Source organism: Drosophila guanche, unplaced genomic scaffold (genome assembly GCF_900245975.1).
Source record: "Drosophila guanche unplaced genomic scaffold, DGUA_6, whole genome shotgun sequence".
Lineage (NCBI taxonomy): Eukaryota > Metazoa > Arthropoda > Insecta > Diptera > Drosophilidae > Drosophila > Drosophila guanche.
The window spans coordinates 6,230,595-6,256,484 of NW_022995747.1; the positions used below are offsets into that span (position 1 = coordinate 6,230,595).

The 25,890-nt window shown below is 44.0% G+C and overlaps 1 protein-coding gene across 1 annotated transcript in view; it reads left to right on the forward strand.

Annotated features, from left to right (window-relative positions):
* The window catches only part of LOC117582792 (protein toll), a 47,872-nt gene that overhangs the window by 15,979 nt on the left and 6,003 nt on the right, over nucleotides 1-25,890 (forward strand). Inside the window, exon 2 of the mRNA XM_034270800.1 lies at nucleotides 14,262-14,416. The gene's annotated coding sequence lies outside the window, so the exon portion shown is untranslated. The remainder of the gene's footprint in view (nucleotides 1-14,261; nucleotides 14,417-25,890) is intronic.

The following is a 25,890-nucleotide window of genomic DNA, read 5'->3' on the forward strand; positions in this document are numbered from 1 at the left end:
TAAAATATTTGATTGAAATTTCGCATTGCTCTTGATGAATGCAAGCAATTTTGCTTAGTTTTCCTTAGTTTCTAAGTTTAATAATTCGAATATGAGACGGAAATAAAGAGCTGCTGGATGCTGTTCCATTTAGATCTCCCTGATCTCCCTTTCTGTCATTCTGACTTCCTGCCTTTCTGTGACTCCGCCCTGATGATACTACCTCCATATGTCCCCTATACGTCCATCATACTCTGCTTTCCCCTTCTTTTCCGCTGTGTGTGTCCCTGGATGCGTATTAAAAACAAATAAATTTTATTCATGGCTGCGTGTCAAAGTTTTTGGGAAATATTTATATCATCGCCGGCTCTTCTCTTTTCGGGGGCTTTATGTTTTCACATTTTTTGATGAAAACTTTTTTCACTGTTTTCCTGTTTTGTTGTATGTGCCACACACACCCACATGTGCATTTTATATGCTTTATTTACGCATAACTTTTGTGCCGCGTAAACCACCACCGTGTCCCTGCAGCACCCCTTCAACCGGTTGCCACAACAAAGTTGTGGGTGGCAAAGCCGCGGAAAATGCATTTGCCACAGAAAATAAACCGCCAACTCGGGGCAGCACATCTGCGTGGAAAAAACTGAATGTTTCATTCGTTATTTATGTATGAATTTCATTCATGGGTCACTCGATGGATTCGTAGGTTCTTATTTTAAGCAGATTGTTCGCTAATTGCACAGATCCCACAAATGACTGATTCTAAGCCGCTTAGACGGCTGTGCCGCTGCCTTCTCTTTCTCACAAATTTCATATTAAAGCTCATCAAAAGCTTATCTGCCATCAGCACCACTCCCGAAGGATCCACAGAAGGAAGTCCTGGCAACGCATTAACCAACACAAGCACACAGACACAGGCACAGGCACACACAGAAGAGAAAAAAAAAACGTAGTCTTAAATGTCACATAATCATATGGGTGCGTTTCAGTGTGTGGGAGTGGGAGTGGGATCGGGAGTGCGAGTCCTGTGGGGAGTCGTGACAAATGATACATACAGGCCTCGTCCTCGCCCTCGACAGCATTTTAGCAGTTCATAGAACCATCATAAGTAAACGAGGTCCTTCTGCTGCCACTTCTCTCTGGTGCCGTGAGACCCCTGCTTACCCTCAGAGACCCCTGCGTTCCACACTCTGATTTTTGCTGTATTTTTCATTAGGCGCGAAATATATTAAACAGACGACAGGCGGCTGAAATTATTATCCTGAATCTGGCTGCCTGGCGGTGGCGATGATAACATATTACACATACACCGCCGCGTTGCCTCATCATTTCTGTTATTATTTTTTTTCTGCTTAAGCATCGCTTTAGCCGCCCCCGTGTGTGGCACTCTCGATGACTGTGGCTGTGGCTGTGGCACTGGCAACACTCCACTCGTCAAAAGCTGTTGTGATTGTCAGTTGCGTTGCTAAGCCGTCACGACGAGGATTCCACGAGGAGGTTTCACGAGCATAACAATTGTTTACTCCACTCCATGAGCCATGTGTATGGGCCCCCATGCCCTACGGCAGTTTATTATATTTGTAATATGTATTATGACATTTCTTTTATAGGGTTTTCTCCTCTCTCTCTCTCGCACGCTTGGCCAATGATTTGTCGATACGTGGAATGCGTTAAGAGCGAAAAGAGAGAAAGTGGAAATAAAACCAAACTTATGGGCCCCACACACGGCCTGCGCTAGGCTTTCCTTTTCCTTCCCGCTCGTTAGCCCTGGCTAGGGCCTGCAGGATGTGGGCGTAATTGCGTTTCTATGTTTGCTATTTGTAGGCCTTCATGTGTTCATTTCCGCACGCAAATAAAAACAGGATAAACATCGGGCGCATAGAGAGCCTCAAAGGACGAATACGCACAACTTTTGAACTTTTTCTCTTTGGCGCAAATGATCCTAGAAAATAAATATACTTTTTATGAAACCCAAGCAGGCACACAGCGCCACCCCGAAAATCCTTTGAAATTGAAAAAGGGGTGTTGACAAATCCTTCGTCCTTGGGCGTAGATCCTGCCGGACCTGCGGCACTTCATAAAACGTAATCCTGGGCCAAAGCGCTACGCTTATGACAAACATAATCATTAAGCCATTATTATTATTACACTTATGCCAGGGCTGTGGGTCGGGGCTTGGGTGTGGTCTTCTCTTTTTCGCCCACATGCCCATAAATTACTGCAGGAAAGGAGTAAGGCAGAGGAGGTCCTGCTGCCAACTGAAGCAATATTCAATGATTTACGGTCCATATTCCGATTGCCAACGCGAAAAGAAGAACGGGAGGCTTCGTTGTCGTTGTCCTTCTCGTTCTCGTTCTCGTGCTCATGCTCGTCCTTCGTTGCTGGTGCGTTTTTATCGATAAACAACTTGAAATGAAATGCAATGCAATTCAAAATGCGAAAGGAAGCTACCGGAGGACCTTCCTGGACCTGCCTGCAGTGGAGTGCGTGCGTCCTCTGGCAACTGTGGCATGGGGCAAGGAGCACGGGCGAAGGAACGAAAGATGAGGCGTCCATCCAGGCTATCTGTTTGTCGATATTGGAAATCTGATTTTATGGATTTTTATTTCGTTTGACTTTGCGCTGATTTTCAATTGCTCTGACAGCCACCCACCCATCCAGTAACCCATGCAGCAACCCATCCTTCAGCTTTTCCTTCATTTATCCTTCCTCTTCTTTCGCCCTCTTTTTTTAATAATAATAACTTTTCACCCTGCTGGTGCATTCGATTCGAAGAGGACCTCTTCCACTTATTCCCTTTCATTCCAGAACTTTCTCACTCTCTCTCCTGCAGATTGTTGTTTGTCTTTCATTCCCTTTGCGGTGTGTGGCAAGGACTAGCAGGACTAACAGGTCTCTCTGGGGTTACGTTATTTTTGATTTTTATGAAATATTTATGCCCTGGTCTTTGGTCAACAGAAAAATTGATTTACTCCCTCCAACTCCTTCTCTCTCCTCTCACTTTCTGGCTGCTTTCTTTCCCATTTCCTCCTGTCTCCGTTGTCACGCCCATTCGTCTGGACAGACTGTTGAGAAACAATTACCGCTACGCCCCCTAGAACCCCCAACCCCTGTCGTACAGGTGGGGCGTACACAGGTAAACAGGTGAACAGGTGCTGACATGTGTCATGTGACATGGTGTCCACTGTGGCTGCAGGCGGGGAGAAAACAATAAATATTTAACCATTTATATAAACACAACATTTCATTAATTTTTATGCCACACATTGAACTCCCTTTATGCCTCCCTTTGCAGTCTCTATGCGCTGCAACATTCTTGTTAATTAATCGCCCATGCCCGCAACGGCATTTCCATATCCTTTGTGTAAAATGATTGATAAATGCAGCAAGCAATTAAATACTTAATGCCCCCAAAGTGAAAAGTTAAAAAGGCACAGGAGAGCGTCAGAGCGATACAACGTCATTGAAAGAGATGGCACATGCAATCAGGCAAAAAGATGCCCAAAAAAGACATGGGATAGAGCCAAAGGAATAACCATGGAAACGGAACAAAGAGAGACCAAGCCAGGGACTGATATGCATTAAAAAGAACCATCAAAAGCGGCATAGAAACAAGCAGTGGCTGTTGCTGCAACCAGAGACAGAGATAAGAGGCTGCTGCCTGGTGGCTTTGTTAAACAGCAACAACAGACAGACAGACAGACAGCAGAACATTGCAGGACAATTATCGTTATATTAATGGAGTGTCCCGCCACCTCCTGCCAGCAATAAATGATGACAATAATTATAATAATAATGATAATAATATTAATAATGATCAGAACAATAATGATAATGATAATGTGCGACAAACACTTGCTATGCTGCATATTTCATTTCGTTTATTATCAAAAATGCTTTCAATTGGCTTTAAGCCAATTAATTTTCATAATGACCCGATGGCCAGCACGCATTCCATTTACCATTTACCAATTTTCAATAATAATTTTAATTAACAGCCACACAGGCGATAAAGAGAGAGAGAGAGAGACACAGCCCACGTTTAACTTTTGCTAATCCTCATTTTTGGAATCCCATCATATAATATCGTATATCCTTGCATTTGACACTCGAATTGTTTTGCGTGGCTATTAAGAACATCATTTTTTATCAGTGAGAGCAGCAGAGGAGTGCCTGCCACATGCCACAGTAAACACACACGACGCACGCAGCACACGGAACGACAGTCATTCGTCAGTTGGTTAACTCGATGTGGGAGAATGAATGGGAGGGAAATGGGGGCATGGGGCTGCCGCGCTCTATGGCGCTTAAGTGCTTGTTTGAGGTTTACTCGCAGTGTGACCATAATCTGCCACAGACACTTACACAAACACACAGGCAGAGAGAGAGAGAGATAGAGTGGGGCAACAACGTCAACAGATAAATAAACAGCCAACAGAGACAGAGACTGCCTTCACGAGTGGTAGAGGGAGCAATGTCCCTGGCATATCCTCTGATTAATGATGTTGCGACAATAATTAATTATATGCCTGCACCAAAAGCCCAAGCAGGGGGCAAAGAAAGATGGTTAAAAGTGTGGCAGACACCGGGGGCAATGTTTTAGTGTGCTTGCCACAAGTATTTCATTTCATTTGCGCGGCATTTTACAGGGCTAAGACCACCAAAGCCGCTAAATGTGGCCTAAGCCCATGTCAAAATGTATTAGACTCGGATTGTTATCTACGGAGTAACCTTTTTTAGGGCAGGGCAGCCTTGGTGCCTGCTGCTAGCTGCCAGCTGCCTTTGGGGGCACAGCAATTAAACTGCAATTTAAGTTATTTTTGCATGTCCTTTTGCTTCAAGCATTCCTTGCGCTTGTTTTGCCGCGTTCATTGCCACGGTGCTTCTGCTGATTTTGCTGCTTTCTCGGTGTACGTGTTTGTGTGTGGCATGATTTAGACATTTCAATTTGCATGTGTTAACATGCAATGCAAAAAGGATTCGATTCTTATCGCGCTAGCATACGCCACAAGCCAAAGGCCAAAGCCAGATCCTGCCCAGAACCGAACACTTTGCTACTTGCCTTCTTTCGTTTTTTCCTTGTTTTCGCCATTTCTTCCATTGCCACATTGCGGGAGTTTTGCTTTGAGTTGAGGTTTATTATGTGGCGCTCCATGCACATGCCACACACCCACACACATGCCACCTCCAACCACCACACACACACACACACACACACACAGCCATGCTCTGGCCTTACCTTCAACTCCGCAATGTGGAAATTTGAATATCCTGCGGTAATTTCCACTATTTTTAGTACTTTGTTGCCCTTTTGAACTGTCATTACTGTGGCTTCTGCGGGGGGTGGGGGCCGAGAGAAGCAGAAAGAACATTAAGAGGCGCAAAGAGCGGTGAGGGTTTGGCGGTGTCGCTCTCATGAAAACTCTCTTGTTCGTATATATGTGTGGAAAAGGGTTAAGTGACTGCCACTTGCTGTGGGGCGCATCTTTTGTGTGGCATTCATTTCTTTTCTGGCTCTGCCCTCGCGAGCATTTGCATGAGAATAAAAGTTTCTTTTTATGCTGAACCTCCGCAGAACTTGGCCAACTCTTACGAGTAAAACTCTGATCTCTCTGTCAGTTCCATCATTTCTGGCTCTCGTTTAGGCGCTCTTGACTCGCTCTTCATCTCCCCTCATCTAATGATCAATTAGAGGGCCATGCGTTGATTCAGAAATTAGCCAAGTTAGTATCTCCCCCAACCATAGACCACAGTCAATTCGTCCTGGACTTATGACCGAGACATTAAAACTATTCTGAAGCCATTCTGTCAGCGGGCATGGCCCAAAAAGGGAAGCATCTCCGTGCGTGACAATTGCTCGTGAACAGGGGAGGGGAGGGAAACGCTTGCGGCAGCTGCCTTGTGTGTGTGTTTGCTCATGTGTGCACCCCAATGTGGGCTGTTAACTAACAAATTTCCCGCGCCTTACCTAATCATGTCCCGTTTGTAGCGAGCTGATGAGAAAATTGGTTATATTAAGGCTGGGTCAGCCGCAGCGTCGCGACTCAATCGAACGAATAGCAAACGGAAAACGGGAAACGGGGAGCGGAGTGGAGCCATTAACTTGGGAAATCGGTTAAGGCCACACACAAAATTGGCACGTTAAAGCGTCTATAAAATGCATGTGTAAACAAGTCAGAAACTCGTGTCCAATTATGGCCAACACACACACACACGCGGAAGAGTGCCAGCAGCAGAAGCAGCCAAAAGCAAACTTTTATCTAAACAAACAGCTCTCTGGGTATGCGTCCAAAAAGCTGGACAGAAGCGATGAGCAGAGGGCCACAGGGCCAGAACCACAATGACGGACAGGAGCCACAGTCAGAGCCATGGCCAAGAGCGGTTGTGGCCCATCGAGGCGCGGCGGCATGCTAAAAATAAATGAAGACATTAGCGACGCTCAAATGACATGTTATCGACTTTGAGGGCAAACGACGCCGCCGCAACGGCGGTGGAGCTCCAGCGATGTCGGACGCCGCAATTACCGTTAGCTCACACACACACACACACACACACACACACATGTGTGCGCGTCTCTGGGATCGTAAACAAAAAAGCGGCAATAATGGAGGTAACCTTTTCGGCCGGGGCAGGTACTGCGTTTGCTTTTCAGCATGGTTTTTTTTTTTAAGCCCTCATTTTGGCGCGCTTGAGATTCTTGTGAATGATATAGGAACATGCAAACTTCCGCCGGAAGTGCAGGCGTGTGACAGAGACAGGGAGAGAGTGAGGGAGAGAGCAGCACTACACCGACATGGAAAACCCATTAACACACACATACCAGAAAGAACGAGTGCGAGTGGCAGAGGAAGTGTTGGTGTTTTTTTTTGCTCCTGCCTCAACTTTTCTGTCGCTCTCTCCCAGTGCGTCTTAGCAGTAAAGGTTGGGCATTCATGCACTCGTTTTTCATGTGCATGGCGATAAATTTTCATTTCGTTGCGCTGCGCTTTTTCGCCGAAATAAGTTTTTCGAATGGAGGCAACATAAATATTTTACCAACTAGACGTCCATTCTGACAGACACCCAGACGGAGAGACTAACAACCAGATCGACAGATAGACAGACGGGCAGACAGACGGACAGACGGACAGACAATCATTCCCTTAGACAACGGAGAATGGGCTGGCTCTTTGGCTGTCTGGGCGCAAAAGGCCACCACATAAAGTTACAAAAGTTGCGGCGGCGAGGCTATTTTGAAATGCAAATTACCATGTACGGAAGTTCTCCTTGGTCTCCTTGTCGTCTTCGGGTACCTTTCTCTTGCACAGCAATGCCGTGAACATTGCTCCTCCTACTGCAGTCTGCTGCCACCTCCTGCCGGCTGGCACTCAATCAACCCACACGAGCCCATCAATTAAAGGTCATTTACATGTCAATGCAGTCGGGCGAACGCCCTGCAAAACAAAATAAAACACAAACCGCAAAAGTTTTGCACCCCAGCACAAACTAAACTCCCCAGTAATTGAAGCATTTAAGCCCACGTCATTCTTCAGATTTGTAGCGCTCGCTTCTTTCCAAGCCAGGTGCTTGGCGGTTATGTGAGAAAGAAAGGGGGTTACCTGAAGAATGGAAATGGTTTAGGTGAGTTTTCTTTATAGAGAAAAGGCAGCAAACTGAATAGGGCTTCCAACTAGAATAAAGTTGTAGCTAAGATATTCCAATAACAAAATATTTCTATCAAATAAACATAAGAGATTTAAATGTATATTCCCCGCTATAAGGCTTGAACAAAACTTGACGGGGAAGTCACACTGTAACAGCTATTTTCATTCTCTCGCCTCATCTGTAATGAACAGAGAAGTAAGTTTATTGGTGCACCCTCCTTTGCCTACGCCACTGGCCCAAAGGGCATTTACATGTGCATTCCATGCCCCCAGTGCTCATTGCCACACTTTTTCTCGGTGGTGGTGGCAAGTGCAAAAGACCTTTTGTTACCAAATTGCATTTGCTGTTGCCAAATACTTTGCAGCTTTGTAATTTTTACTGCGTTTTGTAATTTGTTAAGTGCAGGGCTTCGAGGCATACACTTTTTTGTGGCTCTTTTTTGGCATTTATTATTTTTTTTTTTTATGGAAATGGCAAATTGTCAGGACTCTCTCTCTCTCTCTCTCTCTCCCCACAACAAGCCAGGCAAATATTTATATGCCAGAGTCAGCGTTCAACTTTTTGTTAGTCATTAAAGATGGCAAATTGTGCATTAAAACTATAGAGCAACGCTTTTAGGTTGAAGCTTCTAGTGCGGTGAGCACAATCAAACAGCGATATCTGTGGTAAGGGGAAACAGTGGAGCCTTTTGTTTCGTCAACTGGTGCTTCCGCGACATTTCCTCGCTTAAGCCCATACAAACACAGCCCCAAATGCGATTACGAGTGCTGCGGTCCCTCTTTCTCTGATGATTTGCATTCTCGGCATTGTTTGGGCTGCTGCTGCCACACGCCTCCACTCTCAGCGACAGGCCCTTGCGCTTCCTTTCCATTTGGCCAGCAATTTATCTGTTGCATTGTTTATGACAGATTTATCGCTAGTTAATGACATGCGACCGACCAACAGACGGACCGACTGACCGCTGATTTATATGACCAGCACACAAATATGCCAGCAAAATGATGGACAAACAGAACAGAACAGAACAGAACAAACAAAGCAGAAGCAACAGCAAGGGGACAACAAACCCAAACCGAGTGACAGATCCAGGCTGATATCCAAAAGAGACACCACACAGGGGGCGGAGGCTAATGAGGGCACACCTGAGGATCGAAGAGGAAGGAAATTCCATTAAGAGAAATGGAAAAGATGAAGACTGGAGGACGCATGAAATCATTTTCGCATTTACACACAGTTCACACTACTTCAATCTCTCCATCTCTCTCTCTCTCTTTTAACCTGCTTTTCTGTGTCCTGCTCCGCTGTGGGCTCTGTAATTTTAATAATGAGAAATTGTCAGCGCATAAAATGAAGTCCAGACTACGACAGCTGACACAACACAAAATCCACAACAGCAGCCGCCAATGTCCCTTAGTGTCACTCCACCCCCACGAAAAGTTTTCCCCGGACCATTGTCATTCCCCCAACTCCATTTCGAACGCCACCTTTTTGTTGGCGTTAATTTAAAGCTTTTGCACATTTACGCGTCAGCTGGCCATCTCTTGCTGTTTGTTACTGTTCTTGCCGTTGTTTCTCTTATATAATGAGTGCGCGGCCAAGTCATTACTTCTCTTACGCTCTTCTTCGTCATCAGCGCCTGAACTTCCTTGTCAGGACTCTCTCTCTCTCTCTCTCTCCCCCCACCCCAAGCCAGGCAAATATTTATATGCCAGAGTCAGCGTTCAACTTTTTGTTGATTGCCAAAAACAAAATGGCAAATGGAAAATGGAAAATGGAAAAGAGAACAGAGATGAAGACAGGCAAAAGTTACAAGTATTCCTTTTGGTATCCTTCCAAAGGGTATAAGAAGAAGATGAAGGGCATAAGTCACAAAAGTTGGGAAATGACAAAAGGAAGCATTTGTGATCAAAGAATTAATGATATGCATGCAGACAATAAAACAAGACTTGGTACAACATAATTTTGATAGAAAACTGCATTCATTTTGGAAGATAATCGAATAAAACGTCTCGGATATATTTATGCAAGAGTATCTCCACATACGGCCTACGTTTTCTTAATTTCCTTTTACTTTATTCTTGGGTATTTTTATGTGTGGTAGTGGGCCAAAAAATCATTTCAAGGTTTAATAAAGAAAGAACTTGACTTACATTTTAGCTTTCATTTTTTTTTGCTATGAATAAGTCAAAAGGTCAAGTGAAATTTACTTGCGAGATACGAGACTTCAACATATGGATACACCCGTACTCGTTTCACTGATTTCCTTGTATTTTGCACACGAATATGATCCTTTTGCGTGCCGTGGCACTGAGAAATGGCCAAAAGCCAACTGGAATGTACATTTTTTGGGGTCAGTCATATATTTCAATTAAGGCCCGGGAACATGCAAAGCGAATAAAGTATTTTCGGTGGCAGGCGATGCGAAATCCGAGCCTCGGGCTCATCGTGTGTTAATACTAATAAAAAATGATTTATGCGAAGTCTGAGAAATTCTTCCGACGACTTACCAGGGAACTTTGTTGCGGTTAATGCGTGCGACTCAACTTCCTGAAAGGCAGGCAGGCAGGCAGGCAGGCAGGCAGTCAGGGCTTGGCAGACCTGGCGGGTAGTTGACTTCCTACACCACACAAAGGTAATTAACACGATGCAGCCAACAGAGGCAGCCAGAGCCAGCCCGAGCCACCATAGAGCCACTAAAGAGCCACTAGAACCACTGGAACCACTAGAACCGCCAACACGAAGAATGAAGCACCAGGAACAATGCATAAATCAACTTTTTCTTGTTCAATGCGCTTGCTGTGTGTGTGGCAGAGTGGCAGTGGCAGTGGCAGCGGCAGTGGCCGTGTGGCAACTTGATTAGAAAAGAAAACCAAAAGGCGAGGGAGGGTTGGAGAAAAGGAAAAGCAGAACAAGAACTAGTTTTCTTTTACCTTTAATATAATGGGAAATCGAAGCCGCAACAAACGGTAAAAGGCAGCACCAGCCACAAAGAACTATGGCTCTAATGAGCAGAGAGGAAGAGGAATAAGACGAGATGAGATGAGAAAAGTGTGGAGAGTGGAGAAGAGTAGAGAAGAAGCCGCAGAAAGTGCCGCACGAACAGTGCCGACTGGAAACCAAAGCAGGGCATACTGTGAAATGAATCTGCTGCTGTTGCAACAGTTAAAAGGCTTTGTTTTCGACCAGGCCAAGGCGCACCGAAGCGCAAATTATGTATGTACATATGCCCATGAAACATGTGTAAAATGGTGTAAAAGATACACATACAAAAAAACTCCAACTAAAAGAGGTTTTTTTTCAATTGAAGTAATTACAATTTGAAAGCGAACAAAGACTGCTGGCAAACATATCCGCCAGATACATTCTAATGTGTGGAACAAAAGCAGAAATTGCTGAAATAACTCATACAAAAGAAATGAGCATAGAGATGGGGTAGAGTCAAGCTAAGTGGGAGCCGGAATAAAGACAGAGTATGGGGCACAGTGGAGTGGAACAGAAGCTGTATGTTGCATGAATGAAAACCCATGCAGAGAGAGAGAGAGAGAGAGGGGAGAGAGGGAGAGACAGACCCAAATACATATACAAATAAATTAGCAACTAAACAGAAAAAAGCTTAAAAAAAACGCAAAACAAAAGCCAAATGAGATGCCTGCAGGGGAGCTGCAATGTAATTATGTAAAAAAAATGCAGGGCGCGTGCATCCATAAGATACAAGCACACACAGATGCAGTGCTCTATGGTGTGCCGCCGCTCGAGAATGAGGATGAAGGATGCATCTGAAAAACACATTTGCACATTTCATTATTAAACAAAAAGCGAAGATAGAATGTTGGTGTACTGCATGGCGATAGGATGGGAGTGTTGTGGGGTGAGTGGCACTGTGGCAGGCAATAAAAATTATGCTTGCCATACTTTTATTAACATCCATTGAAAGCTGCCTTGCCATGCATTGAAAGGAGCCCTAAGCGCAGCGCTCATTATGCTCAACAGGGCGGCCCCCATGTCTATTAAAATTAAAATGCGCTTCACTCGGTAGGGTCTTCTCTTTTTTTTTAGCATACGAGTAGAACAAAAACTGCCACACAAAAGTCATAAAAGAGAGTCACAGGCAGGGGAGAGAGAGTGTGAGAGTGAGAGAGAGGCGGAGACGTAACTGGTCTGCCACTTCAGTGATTTTCAATATGAAAATGCAACCAGACAGAGCTGACAGACAGGCAGACACACAGACCGACAGACCGACTGACAGTGAGAAGGAGAGGGAGTTGTTTGAGCTGAATGCATGTTACCGCATGCTTGGCTGAATACGAATGCAGGCAACACACATAATGTGGCAAGAAAGACAGCAACAACAGCAACAAGGGATTGCGGTTTTTGGCCTATGCAAATTAGCAGATATTTCCATATACACTATACATACAAACTTACATATACATAGCCAGAAAGCAGAAAGAGCGAGAGGCGTACTTCCAGCTCATAGCAGATTAACTGCCTGAATATGAAGGAACTTAAATGTTTCAAAAGATATTCCATCTATAGATGAAAGAGGTAAAGTTGCAGATAGTTGGCCGGCCAGAACATTCACATGATTCCACAAACATTCTAGAGCTGTAGAGATACGCCACCCAGCATATGGAAGATGGACAGAAAAGTGTTGTCCGAAGAGAAGGTTAATTGAGGAAACTCTCAGCATATGCAAAGAGAAAAGGGAGGGGAAAACATGAAGGCCTGGAGGGTAGATGATTGGCTGCAGTACATGAGCTATGCAATGTGAAGAATCTAAAGATATTTTATGGAGAGAAAGAGAACAGATACCCATTGGAAATTAATAGAGGAACAGAAAAAGGCAGAAGTTCCTAAACATTCTAAAGGTATCTGAACATTCAAGAGAAGAGCAGCATGCAGATAACTAGCTTAGAAAATGAAGACTTCAAAGTCGATTCTGCAGAGAAATGGCATGAGAAAAGGTGGTGAAATTGCTTCATTACGAATGCCAAAAGATAATCTCTATTTAACATGCAATAAGAGATTGTTTAACAGAGAGAAATCAATGTCAAAAACAGACCTCACATCCATCCACGTCAGAATATGAATATAGTATAACAAATTTGTTTTATTCATTCAATCATGTGCCCCCAGTACATTGCCACTGACAAATACAAAGCAGCAATTTGATTACGAATTCCTGAAGAGTTGTTCAGAGTTTAGATAACTGGCAATTTGCATATGCGTCCGACCAGCAATTAGACATTTTTCGGTAGTGGACTTGGACTTGGACTTTCAAAGAAATATGGGAATACACACAACGGTCAGACATACAGGCAGGGCAGAGAACCCTCAGACGAGAGACTGATGAATTTAGTGAGGAAAGAGCTGGACATGCATATAAAATAAGCAAAAACAAATACAAAAGATACACAGATACAAAAAGATGCTTGGCTTATTTATGACTAGGCCCGAAAAATATATTCAAATATGTAAATTTAGCCAAAGTTTATTTTGCCCTTTTTACATTTTTGTAATCAAATTACAAGACTTTACCTAACCCAGGGTCTTGGTTCTGCTTCTGGTCCTGCCATGTCCTCTATTGACCCCCAAGAGATCTTCAGACTAGCGGCATCCTCAAAACTGAATTTGTTATTTATTTGCTATGTGGGGCTTTGTTCTTAATTGTTTTCTTGAATAAATAGAAACAGTTTTGCAATAAAAGCAGATTGTCTGTCTCTCCACTGAATTGTTTTCTTGTTTGATTCGATTGTTTCGAAATCCTCAACAGTAGCAGAAAATTGAATAAAGTTATATTTCTAGCATTTGAATATGTATGTGGACACAAGTGGGGGGGCATAGTTTTCCCATCCTGCCATCCATCGCTGGCTCATCTCAAGCGTCACGTCGGATGTTTTCAGGCCAGAGATGAACGTTTTTTCCTCTTCTCGTGCCTTTTGTGCCATTGATGCTGGCACGGCCTGCAGTTATCCAGCACTGTTCTGAAATGCACATCTCCATTTGCAACACTTACAGTCAGTCGTCGCACTTGACTTGCAAATTGTTTTGCGGTGATGTCTGTGATGGTGATGGTGATGGCTTGCATTGCAAATTCTAAGTACGAGTAACAGCGGAGCTTAATTAAATTAAGCGTGCACGCCCCTTTGGTGCAGGCATGGCAAAGGGTGGAGCAGGACTCATGAATAGGCATTAGGTATGCGTTAAATTTTAAGTGGCTTACACACACGTGTCATGTATACACCACTTGAGGCACCACCAGCACCAGCAGCAGCGGCACCCACCGCAGGGAAACAGTCGGGACAGACAGCCAGACAGACCGACCGACATGGGTTGTTTGCTACTTTTGCATATGTATGACATAATTAGTGTCATAATGACAGCACAACCAGCCAACCACCCACACTCACACACACACTCTCTCATGTGCACACAGGCACTTGTCTGGCTAAAAAGTTGAAAAGTCGCTGAAGAAATGGCACGGACCGGGCCGTCTATGCCACGCCCCGGCCTCCGACACTCATTTGAAATGCTAATCAGCTATGCCCCACACCCCCACACCCGCACACTCCCCTCCCGACTCTTGTTTTGTGGCACCATCAACTAATTTGCATATTTTTCACGCTTTTTTGTTGCAGTAAATTACTTAAAAATACATTAAAAATGTACAAAAAGCTGCAACGTCAGTAGAAGAAAGCGGAACATTGCAGAAGCAAGGCAGCAGGAAAAAAAGGATTCAAGGATTCTAGTTATTCTTTCCATTAAGCAGCAGCAGAGGCGCGACAGGCGAAAGGTAAGTGAAAATAAATATTATGACGGCGCTCTCTGCTTATAAATATTCATTAAAAATTATAATTTATTCAACAAACGAGAGGCAGTTACATAAAATGCATTTGGCATCCAATTATTTATATATCATTACGTATTAAATATTACACGAAATTCAGTTCTGAGCTTTCATTTAATTTGATATGTTTTCTTTTTTTTTGTATGTTTGCATTTTTCTGCGACTGTCTGTTTAATTGTACAAGGAAGAAATGGGGAAAACATAAATAAATTGCATTAAATAAATATGTTTTAGCGGCGAGTAGTTGTAAGGGTCGCAAAGGGCCCAGGAAATGGGAAAAAAAGAACGACAGAAATGGAAACCGCAATTATTTTTCATAAATGTGCAACGCGCTCGCTCTCCTAAAAGAATATGACACGAGGAAAATGTATGGCAACAGGATGCACACTCGTACACACATAACGCTTCTAACGCTTGTACACTTTTTTAGCGAGTTTCCCAAAGAGTTCATAACTTTTATCACTCACTGTCAGCCACACACACATTTCGAATTTGATATACCTTTCATGTTGGCATGTTTTGATTTTGACATGCAGATATGGGAGCTTTTGCATGTTAACTATTATTTAATCATCATCGAGAACATCCAAAACATGATGAACAATCGGTTCCTTGAGGTCAATCGATGTCAGTCTTTCATAGAGCAAAACTTGTTTACTTTTATGAAAGTCTAGCAAGTGCTAACTTCCTGCAATAGATAACTTTTGCACCTAAATGCCATCAGATAGTTGCATATTCCAGGGTATCGCACTCCAGAAGCCCTTGCCTTTTTCTGGTTTTCATTGTTTTATTGCCACTTCTGCTGGCACCACCTCGGTTTGCTCTCTTTGCGGATGCAAAATGCGAAAATGCATTGTGACAGGCACTCTTTTTTTATGTCGTTCAAAAATGTCAACAGTAGGGGCATGGAAAAGGGAGCAAGCACACTACCAGTATATGCCACAAACACTTTGTCGTGGCTGTTGCATAAGGAAAAACACTTTTTAAATATTTTCTGGCGGCACTTTTATGGGCGTCTAAAACAAATGCCACAAAAAGTGGCACTAAAAAAATGGCTGAAAAGGCTTTATTGTAGTGATGGTGGTGGTGGCGCCGCAGCAACTATTAATATACTTCTGTGGTGCAGTCAGGCACACACACACACACACACACACACCCATACGAGTGACTGCTATGCCCCAAGCTGTATGCAACACTCTGGCAATACATGTATGCATGAATGTATCTATCTTTGTGCCTTTTTTTGTGCGTTTTGTTGCATGCAACTGCTGCAATCCACTACCAGACAAATTATGCACTAAGAGTACAACCCAGCATCACAGCATCCCTGCGGCTCAAAGAGCTAAAGAATTTAATTAAATTTTGCACAAAGTTAGCAGCGGCGGCAATGAAAAAACAGAAAACCCAAAAAACAGAAGCCGAAAAAACGCTTAAACGTTCTGAAATGGTTTTCAATTGGACGCGCTCCCAGAACCGTACTCCATACTCGTATGTGGCTCCCGTTTGCCAAGCTGCAGAGCCCACTTAATTGGTTTTGGCAGTGACCAGTGACGCCGCCAAACCGGTAACCGGTGACCCCGACCGATCCCGGATAACCCTGGCAACCCCTCCAACTGAGGTCAGCCTAACCGCAAATTAAAATGAAAGCATTTCGGGCTCTATACTCCAAATGCCACCCACAAGAATAAGCAAAGGCAAAACCCTATGCAATATTTAAATTGCATTTGGAAATGGCACTGAAAGTGCTGCCTGGCACTGGGAGCCTGTGAGCCCCGGAAACTGGCATTGACCCATAGACAACCAACAACAGAGAAATAACAGTGTTCATCGGTTTATTTGACTTTATGCAAATTGATTGCATAAATAAATAATTTATGATTAAAGAACGAGCCAATAATTTGCCAATTTAAATGCACAATTAGTTTAATTGATGCCACGTCAACCCCAAAAACGTCTGAAAAAAAAACAAAGCTAAATGTGGAGAGCATAGACTAAGTGCTACCTATTACTCAGGCGGAAGGGCTATGTACTCTATATAGAATTCTCTTTTTAAATGTACAAATTTAAGTAACTTAAAAGCTTAGAATCAGAAAGATCAGACAACTCTTTTTGCTGGCTGTCATGTTTGTGATCAACGCATACCCAAACATCATTTGGCATACCGCGTATTAAATAGGAGAATTCCACTCCCATCCCACTGCCTTCCTTGTCAATAAAACCAAAAACCACATGGAGCATTGACCTCCAGCGTCCTATGTACGAGTATTTGTCAAATAAATAATAAAATGTTTGTTTGGAAAAACGCCATGGCACATGCCATGTTGACAGTCGGGCGATGGCCAATGCATAATTATGCAAAATACGGCAAAAGCAACAGAAAATAAATAAAATAAATGAGATAAAACTTTAAACAAGCGACTGCAATTAAAATTAAAAATTAACCAAAAAAGTTAAACTGAAAAGCAAAAATTAACACCCTCACAGGCACTAGTACATGCCCCAATGCACACACACACATGGCAGAGTCGCAGCCTCAGCGTTGGGTTAAAGCTCATTAAATTTGCATTTGCATATAAAATTGCATAGTTTTCAACACCTCTGCCACTCAGGGACTCGGCTTTGGGTTTGGTCTTGGGCTCCTAACCCCAACGGCAGACCGACCCTTGTTGGCCAGAAAATATTTTAACGAAAAACCAATTAATGCAGCAGAGCGAGAGAGCTAGCGAGCGAGCGAGTGTGCAAGCGCATGCTGCTGCTGCAACTGAAATATTTTCCCCCGGAAAATATGTGCACATTATGTAAATATACGACAATTTTATGCGTATTACCAGGAAATTATTTTTGGTTGGTTTTCAAGTGTCGCCACTGCGGCCAGAGCCAGCTTTTCCGCCCCACATTTTCCGCAACTCTCTGTCCAAGGGCTTCGGCTGGAATTTCTAGCCAACAATTATGCTAAATATTTGGTTGATAGAGACTGGATGTACATATGTGTGTGTGTGTGTGTGTGTGTAATATGTGTGTAATGGTCTAAATATTAAAGCATAATTAAAGGGAAAATTAACAGCCGTAACATGTCACAGAGGCAAATGCATAATGATGTAATTAGCAATGTTAAATTTTGAATTATATAAAAGATGAAAGATAAACAGATTAAGCTGCCAGTGCTGGATACCTGGAATAAATAACTATAATTTAAAGCAACCCATAAGCTTCAGGAACATGGATGAACTTCCTTTAATTTTTGAGCTTGTCTTCGTGTACGCCAATCCCATTATACATATTGAACCTTCAATCCGTTGCTCAAGACCTCTCTACAGGTTATTTCATGCTCACGCACACACTGTTCTCTCTTAACCCTTATCATCAATCCCACTTGATTATTCATTTTCTTGATGCAATATTCCCCCCGGTGGATACCACTGCGTGGCATGCCCCATGGTCCGTTCATGGAGTGGGGAGTCGGGGATGTGGGTGCGGGTGCTGGTCACAAACGTAGCGCATAAAGTGCACTTTACGAATTCTCGCATTTTTATGACAAGATTTCAGCATTTCATTTGTGTACCAAAAGGGCAGCAGGCCCCCACCTCCTCCCTTTTGCCACACCTCTATTAAGGTTGTAACAAATTTTTTTATTTATTTTCTTTTATTTGTACTTTGATTTAATGGCCATAAAAATTCAAACAACGGCAAAAACTGAAAGTGTCCAGAAGCAAATGGTAGGGTGGGGAGGGTAGGGTGGTACGCGCGTGCATAAAAATCGGAAGGCACGCTGTGAATTTTAATACTCGGTACCACTCGGCGTATACATAATGTTTTTACTTTCAGCTCGGGCGCCATTTTGATTTTTCACTTGCTACCAGTAATGGCGCCTATTGTTGTTGTTGTTGTTCTGCCTGTAATGGGGAGACTCCACGAGTTGACTTTCCCTTCCACTTTTTCTCTTTTATTCGCAATTGAAACATGAAATTGCATTTATTGTGTGGGAACAATGCAAATAAATGCACGCAGAGGACCCCAGACACCAGGCGGAGGACCTTTGGAATATTTCTTTATGACGCCAAAAAGTATGCAGCGATTTTTGATTTATCACTGAAGGACCCCAGTGTGCGAGTGTGTGTTTCAGAGTGTGTGCGAATGCGTGTGCGTTGCCATATAAATACTTGTGTGCATAAATTGAAATGAAGTGCCAGGCCACTTTTGTGAACATTTCCCCAGAAATTTTAATCTTTATTTATCGCTGCTGTGGTCGGTCAGTCGTTCGGTCGTTCGCTCCAGCCATGGTGCTCATCCCTCTCAGTCTGCTCGGCAATTGGCGAATTTATGTTAAGCAGTGGATCCCCACTGGAAAAGCTTTGATAAATGTTAATGTCTCTATAAATGCGCACATATTTCAGCACATATTCGAGAGAGTTTTAAATGTTAATCAAAGCCCCTCCAGATTCCGTCAATATTTATGCATTTTTAATGCCCAAAGAATCCAAAAGGGCCACAATAAAACAATAAATAACCCGAAAATCAAATAAAGTGAAACGAAAATTCATATAAATATAAGCCAAAATCGGTTTGATGCGGATGTGGCGACTGCATGTCCCGAATATTTGTAATTTTCACATATAAATATTGGAACTGGGATTAAATTCTGTCACAGATAACAGCATTCGAACGGAAATACTCATATGTGCCCGAAAAACACAAACCAATACTTGTTCAAACTAACTTACCGGATAACTGTCTACTGAAACTAATCCCAAAAAACTAATCAGAGTGATTTACTCGCTTCGCATCTGCTTTTTGTCTGCGGGAAAAACTTGAAAAACTTTGTCGACGCCATGTCTAAGAACACAACTGGCGCCAAGCCATATGCGCTAATGTCTCTTAATTATCGCTGGAGTCTGAGATGCAGTTTTGTGGTGTTTTTTCTGTGTTCTTAATAGTGCCGACAGAAAGCTGCCAAAAATAATGGCATGCCACCATATTGAACCCCTAGAGCAACAGTAGGAACAAAAAACAATAACAAAACCAACAAAATCGTGGGCATTTATTTATAACAAGCGCAAAATGTTCACAATTAGCGCTATATATGGGGCTGAGCTCTAGAATCTATGTAGGATGGGAGGGGACGGCGAATCGTCCTCTTTTGCCACCATAATCATGGAGTGGCATACCATTTAAGGCCCCCTAGTGCACAGCAGACGAAAACAACTTTAAACGTGACTCACATTTAAACAACAAGCAGAACTAAAGCATAACACAATCGAAAGAACAAAGGAAGGGATGCAGGAGGGACTTCGGAGCTGCTGCTGAGGGTACGCGAAATAAACTGCATATAAGACAAGGAATGGAAATGGTAGCGACTAAAGGATACTCACTAATTGCAGAGAATATTCTCCACATAGACCCGCATTGACTTTCTCTTTTTCTGCCTGTTACATGCTCATCCACAAAGAGAATATACCCTTTTTGCTTTACGATTAATGGCTAAAACAAAGCGCAAATTATGAGGGCCGGCAGCGGGCAGGAAAACAGCAAACAAACAGAGCGGGCAAAGACGACTGCCACTGCCGCTGCTGCTGCTGCTGCTGCTGGTGCTACCACTGCGACAACGACAGGCAGAATAAATAGAAATCAAGAAAGCATAAAATGCCCTGAGAGACAGCGAGACAGAGGCAAAGGCAAAGGCAACGGCAACGGCAAAAGTTTGAATGCAGTAAGCAGGCCGTGGGCAGGGTATACGAAAAATTAAGTAGTTGTAGAACCTGTCCCAGTGGATTGAAGACAGCCCCAAAGGCTAGTTCTCCCAGTCCAACTCCTCATTCTCGTCTTCGTCGTTGTCGGTAATTGAAGAGTACGCGCGTGCGTCCCATGGCAATCGCAGCCAGTTGTGGCCGTCGCCGCCACACTCTGGTGGATTGTCCGACTAACTGCGGACTGCGGACTGCGGACTGCCGACTGTTGGTGCAGGAGGCATTATGCTGTATTATTTACAATACGAGTATGAGTGGCCCGGTGGTTGGGACTGCCACTTAGATATACTCATGGCATTGCTGGCCCATAAAATGTTGTTCAAATGAACGCTGAACGGGCGAGCGTGCAGCTTGGACGACATTTTCATTTACGATGATGCCTGCTGCTCCTCCTCCTCCTCCCCCCTGCTAAAAGTAGAGTTGAAGGGAAAAATTGAATGTGTATCCGAGGACTGGGTGTCTATTATTTTATTCCCATTCCTGTTGACTGCCTGCCTATGTTCCTGTCCCTGCCAGCAGAACGAGTGTAACTCCAGTTGTTTATTTATGTGATGGACTGTGCGTGTGTGGAAGTTGCAGATAAATTTACTCAGGCGCTTAAGGAGAGCGCTTCAGCACAACCAGCACAGTAAAAGTAAGCTTCTGGCTTAGGGAAATGACAAGTTAGAAGTGGAATAGTGGAAGAGTGGACTCCACTCCTGCTAAAGATTGATGATAGAATGTGTGGAATAATCAAGCGCTGAGTAAACGAGAATTCTTTTCACCTTTTGTTCCACTCCCTTGGAATGGGCAGTATTTGTAGATCCACTTGAGTGCATCATCGGTTGGGCGAGTGGAAATCAATTTACGTTAAATGTTTGCTCTTCCGCCGAAACTAAACTAAACAACAAGAAGGCTGCCCGGGCCCAGGATGTGCGCTAAGTGAGCAGAGCATTGGGTATGAGAATGACTATGAGTGGCAGCCAAGTCAACCGCAGAGTATCCATTTGAGTGGCTCGCAAGCTCTGCATGGTTCGAAACGTTGGGGCACCGGCACCCACCCTACAGCAAACAACAATCAGCGCCACCAGGCGCTTCGGCGCTCTGGTCAACCTCAAAGGCATGCGGCGGACAGGAGCAACAGCAACAAGAAGAACAACAACATCATCATCGACCTGGGCCAACAATGGGCCAGCTATTAAACATGAATGCGTCACGCATGCCTGCCCCCAATCCACGGCCTCGCTCCACTCCCGGGATGATGATGATGATGAAGGCTCGGGCTCAACAAGTTTCTGCATTTGTCCCGGGCACGAGCGCATTATGCTAAAACTTTTGCTCAGAAACTTGGGGAGGCCAACATGATTAACAGACAAATGACATTACAAAGCCTTTCACTTGGCAAGCTCTGCCGCCTGCCGCCTGCCTCCTGTCCCCTGCCCCATGACTCTTCGCTGACTTGGCAACGCGAAAAAAAAAGTCAAGAAAACAAAAAAAAAACTGCATCGGCATCATCTTGCCTGCCTTTCTATTTCGCAGACAATGAGCTCGGCTCTGGCTTTCATCTGAAGAGAGGAGGCCCTTCTCACTCCCTGGGTGTGTGTGTGTGTGTGTGCCTCAAATCAGGTCTTAACCCCTTTTTCTTTCATCTGCTTAGCAGCTGAAGCTGCCACCGCCGACGTCGTTTCATTCTTGCAACTTGAACTTTCAGCGAGCTGTGCAGCTGGTTGGGGGAGTACGCTGTAACTTCTCCGCTGCCAAATGAGAGAATGAGTATCTTATGGATTTGCCGTTGACTTTGAAGTTGAGCTACGCTTCACTCCGCTTTTTGTCTGCTTAAAAGTTGAGCAGCTGCCGGGTTGCATTTACTAATAGAAATTTTACATTTAAATGAGAGCATTTCGACACCCAGTCACCCATCACCCCATCTCCAACACCCAGTCCACAGTCTGTGTATATTTTTCCATCTTTCTCGTTCTCTCTCCCTCCAGTAGCCTTGCACTTGAGCGAATCGCCAAGCCGGCGGCGGTTTGCACTTAAGCAGAGGCGTCATCGCGTAAGCAGCTTCGAGATATTTTTATACTCTCTGCAGCCTCACACCAACTGTGGGTATGATGATTATTCAGAGGAGTTTGTGTGGCAGTGGTGGTAGTAATTATTCTTGATTACTTTAACAGACAATCTGTCCTTAGAGATCCTTTAATCATAGGCAAATATGGCAGAAAAATGAGATTGTTCATATAACATAGCATAGTTTTACAATCAGGAATCGCTCTCTGAAATATGTTGTTAACACCCACTTAAAGGGTATCTTACCCTGCGGCTCTGCTGCCCCGATTTCCTTTCTTGTTTCACTTTGTCTGTAGCGCTTCCAGAGTTCTCATCTCGTCTCTCCGTCTGCCAGTCTGCCTGTCTTGTGTTCTGTGGAATGCGCTTTACGCTTAAGCATAAAATTCTGCAGAAAGTGTAAGCCATAAATAATGAATGCAGGATTTAATGAATTCATTTCAAGAGGCTTCAACATTTCGGATGCGATTTCTGGCGCATAATTAGCTGGAAGGGCTTTACCTTTTTCGGTTAAAGTTTCAGGAGTAGAACACCACATGCTGGGCTCTGGACTCTGGACTCTCGTAACCCTCAAACTCAATCGAATGGAATGTTTCTCTGCATTCGCATCTAGTGCCTTGAGGTTGTATGTGCTGCATGGCATTTAAGTGTGCTGCTGCCTGGCATTTGAGTGGCCCGACCACTGCATTTGTAGCTAGTTGCACTGCCACTGTAGTTGCAACATGACCCATCACATATTGAACTATTTCCAATATTAAGACCAGCTTAGAAGGACCCATACCACACCAACCAACCAACCACCCACACATTTCCATCAACGTAGCACAGATGTTTACCCAGAGCTTTGGTTGCCAATGCATTCAAGCCCAACCCAATACTACGGAGCAATAGCTGGCTATATAAACATGTCTCGCAGCTGCCTTCCGTGCATCGAGAGTGTTTATGCTGAGGGCTGAGGGCGGACGATGTCTGAAAACCAGAAACATGGGAGACGTTAGAGATGTGTGGGGAAGGAGACGCCGAAAGACTTGCAAAAGTTTTTGGGGGAATTGAAATCCTTTGGCAAACAAGCAGCAGCACCAGCACACACACACACACACACACATCCCTTTTGCCATGAAAGGGACGAAGGGGGGAAAAGGGAAAACATTTCTGCTGCAATAAGATACAAAAAACCACAGTTGTGGGCCAAGAGCTTACCCTCACGATGCGTGTAAGAACTTTCCGCTCTCCAAGCATTTGTAAGTTTTTAATAAGAAATTGTTAAACAACTTGTACGATTTTCTTTTGCTCTCTTTCTCTCTCTCGCTCTCTCTTGAGCTCTCTCTTTACCCCCAGAGTGGCAGGCAAGACGACAGGAGTCTCCTGCTGCTGTCGCTGTCGCTGTCGCTCCTGCTGCTGCTGCTGCCGTTTGGCAGAAATTGTAGTAATTAGTCATGTTGATTGATGAATGTTTCTGTGTGTGTGCGAGTGCGTATACAAGTAAATGTGTGGCACTTTCATGGCTGCCACGAGTGCTACTTCTGCTGCTGCTGTTTTTTGTTTTTGTTTTTGTTTTTTTTTTTGGAAATTTCTCATTTAAGCAACGGAACAATATGTCAACGCCATTAAAAACGCTTTGGCACTGCCTTAATCCCCGACTCTGCAGGCATTAAGAAAAGTTCACCATTAAATGTGGCAATGGGGCCACCGTGCAATAAGACGCATCAAATCCTTCTCTCTCTGTCTCACTGCGGCAGGCATCCCGAAAGCCAATTTTCAAGAGCAAGCTGCGGGCGGTACCACCACACACGACTATTAAATGGCACACATTCCCGCTCCAGTGAAGGCTTACATTGTGGGTACTCTTTCGTACATAGTAGGTACACTCCTTGGGTGGGCAATAAAAATTCAAGGTAACAGGAAAAGGATACCCAAACCAGGCTACAGCATGCTCTAGTCTCCACTCAATGGGAGACTTCTTCGCTGTGGCGAGAGGCTCCTCGAGGCAGCTGCTTTGGTGGCAGGCAACATCATCATGCCACACACTGTGGCGTAGCATGCCTGTGGTTGTAATTTAGTGTGCCTAATGAATTTAGTACCGTTACATACCGGAAACGGATGCGCGGGAGGGGGGCCATGAGAGTGCAAAAATGCGCACTCAACTGGAATGTCTGTGAATCTCTGCGACGGGAATGAGAACCAAGCTTGAGGAATGCTATTTGTGTGTGTGGGTGTAATATTGAGGTTACTCTCAGCGTGTGTGGGTGAAAATGTGTGAAAAATCTGAGCGGCTGGGATGGAAAACTTTGTTAACCTTTATTAACGACACCTGGAACACCGAGCGAGCGTCTAATTAAAAACGACAAACCTTTTTAATCGAGCGCAACGCCACGCCACGCCACGCCGCGGCAGGAAAGGTGGCTTCATAATTTTCCAAAAGCATTTTCAAGGCATGCGGAAAATTAACAATTATTTTTAATGGCTAAAGCAGGCTTAGCACAAGGAATACAATTAATTTTGAGGACATCCCGAAGAGTGGGAGTGGAAGGAATACGAGTAGGAGTAGAAAAACACTTGAAGTCTTGATTGTTCCTCCAGATCGAATGACACTTTGCCGCAAGCGTTCCGCTTGAGGCAAGCTGTCAGCAAACAAAGATTTCCTACACCTTCTTTCGCCCGCCCACAGATTAGATTGCATAAACAAACGAGTTCGGGATATCAATGTGGATGTGAGTGTGGCTTGAAGCCAGGTTCCAGCTCGTTGCAGGATATTTACACTGCCAGCGTGGCATAAAAGCGAAAAGTAATTTTCCTAAGTGAATATAAATGTTTAAAATCTTGGCAAAAGAACAGCAACAGCAACTAAGGCACTAAGCCAACACACAGAACACAACAATAGCCAACTTGGCTAAGAAGGTCTGGGCAGTACGGTCGATGTGGCTGACTCGATTTCTTGGCTTGCCATGGCTGAATGGAAAAAACCGAAGCCAGTTAAGATAAGAAATTTAAAAGGCAAAACACAGCTGAGGTTGGCTGCCTCATTGGGTGAAAAGTGCTTAAAGTTTTATGCGAAATTGAAGCTGGCTACACAAATAGGAGAGCAGTGCCACAAGCCATGGCCCTAGAACAAGGTGTTGAGCTCAAAATGAACTCCTGATGCCGATGCTGATGCTTATGCTGCTGCAGCCAGACGTGCCTCTGCCTCCGCATAACAGCTTAAGGATTTGCAGAATTGTTCGAGCTCGATATCGCATGGGGAACAGAGATTTTCATATCGAATATCGGATATACAACTATCAAACTTTCCACCATACCTTGGATGGAAAAATATTTGATAAAATAAATAAGAGAAATATGTTCATAGAATTTATGTGTGAAACAAAATGAAAGGAATGTGTCCATCAACTTGAACAAATTATTTTCTCTATAGCAAAAACAAAACAAATTTTTAAATAGCCAAAAGATGTTTTTGTCGCTGTCCAGGCCTGGCTTATCCACTTTATCAAGTTAACAAAGCGAAAGGCAGGAAAATCAATATGATTTTCCAGTCCCCCAGCGCCGAGCAGCCCAGTGACAGTAGCCAGAGGCGGCACTGTAAATTTCATCATTGTTGGCCCCTCTAATTAATGGAAAAGTCACCAATTTGGA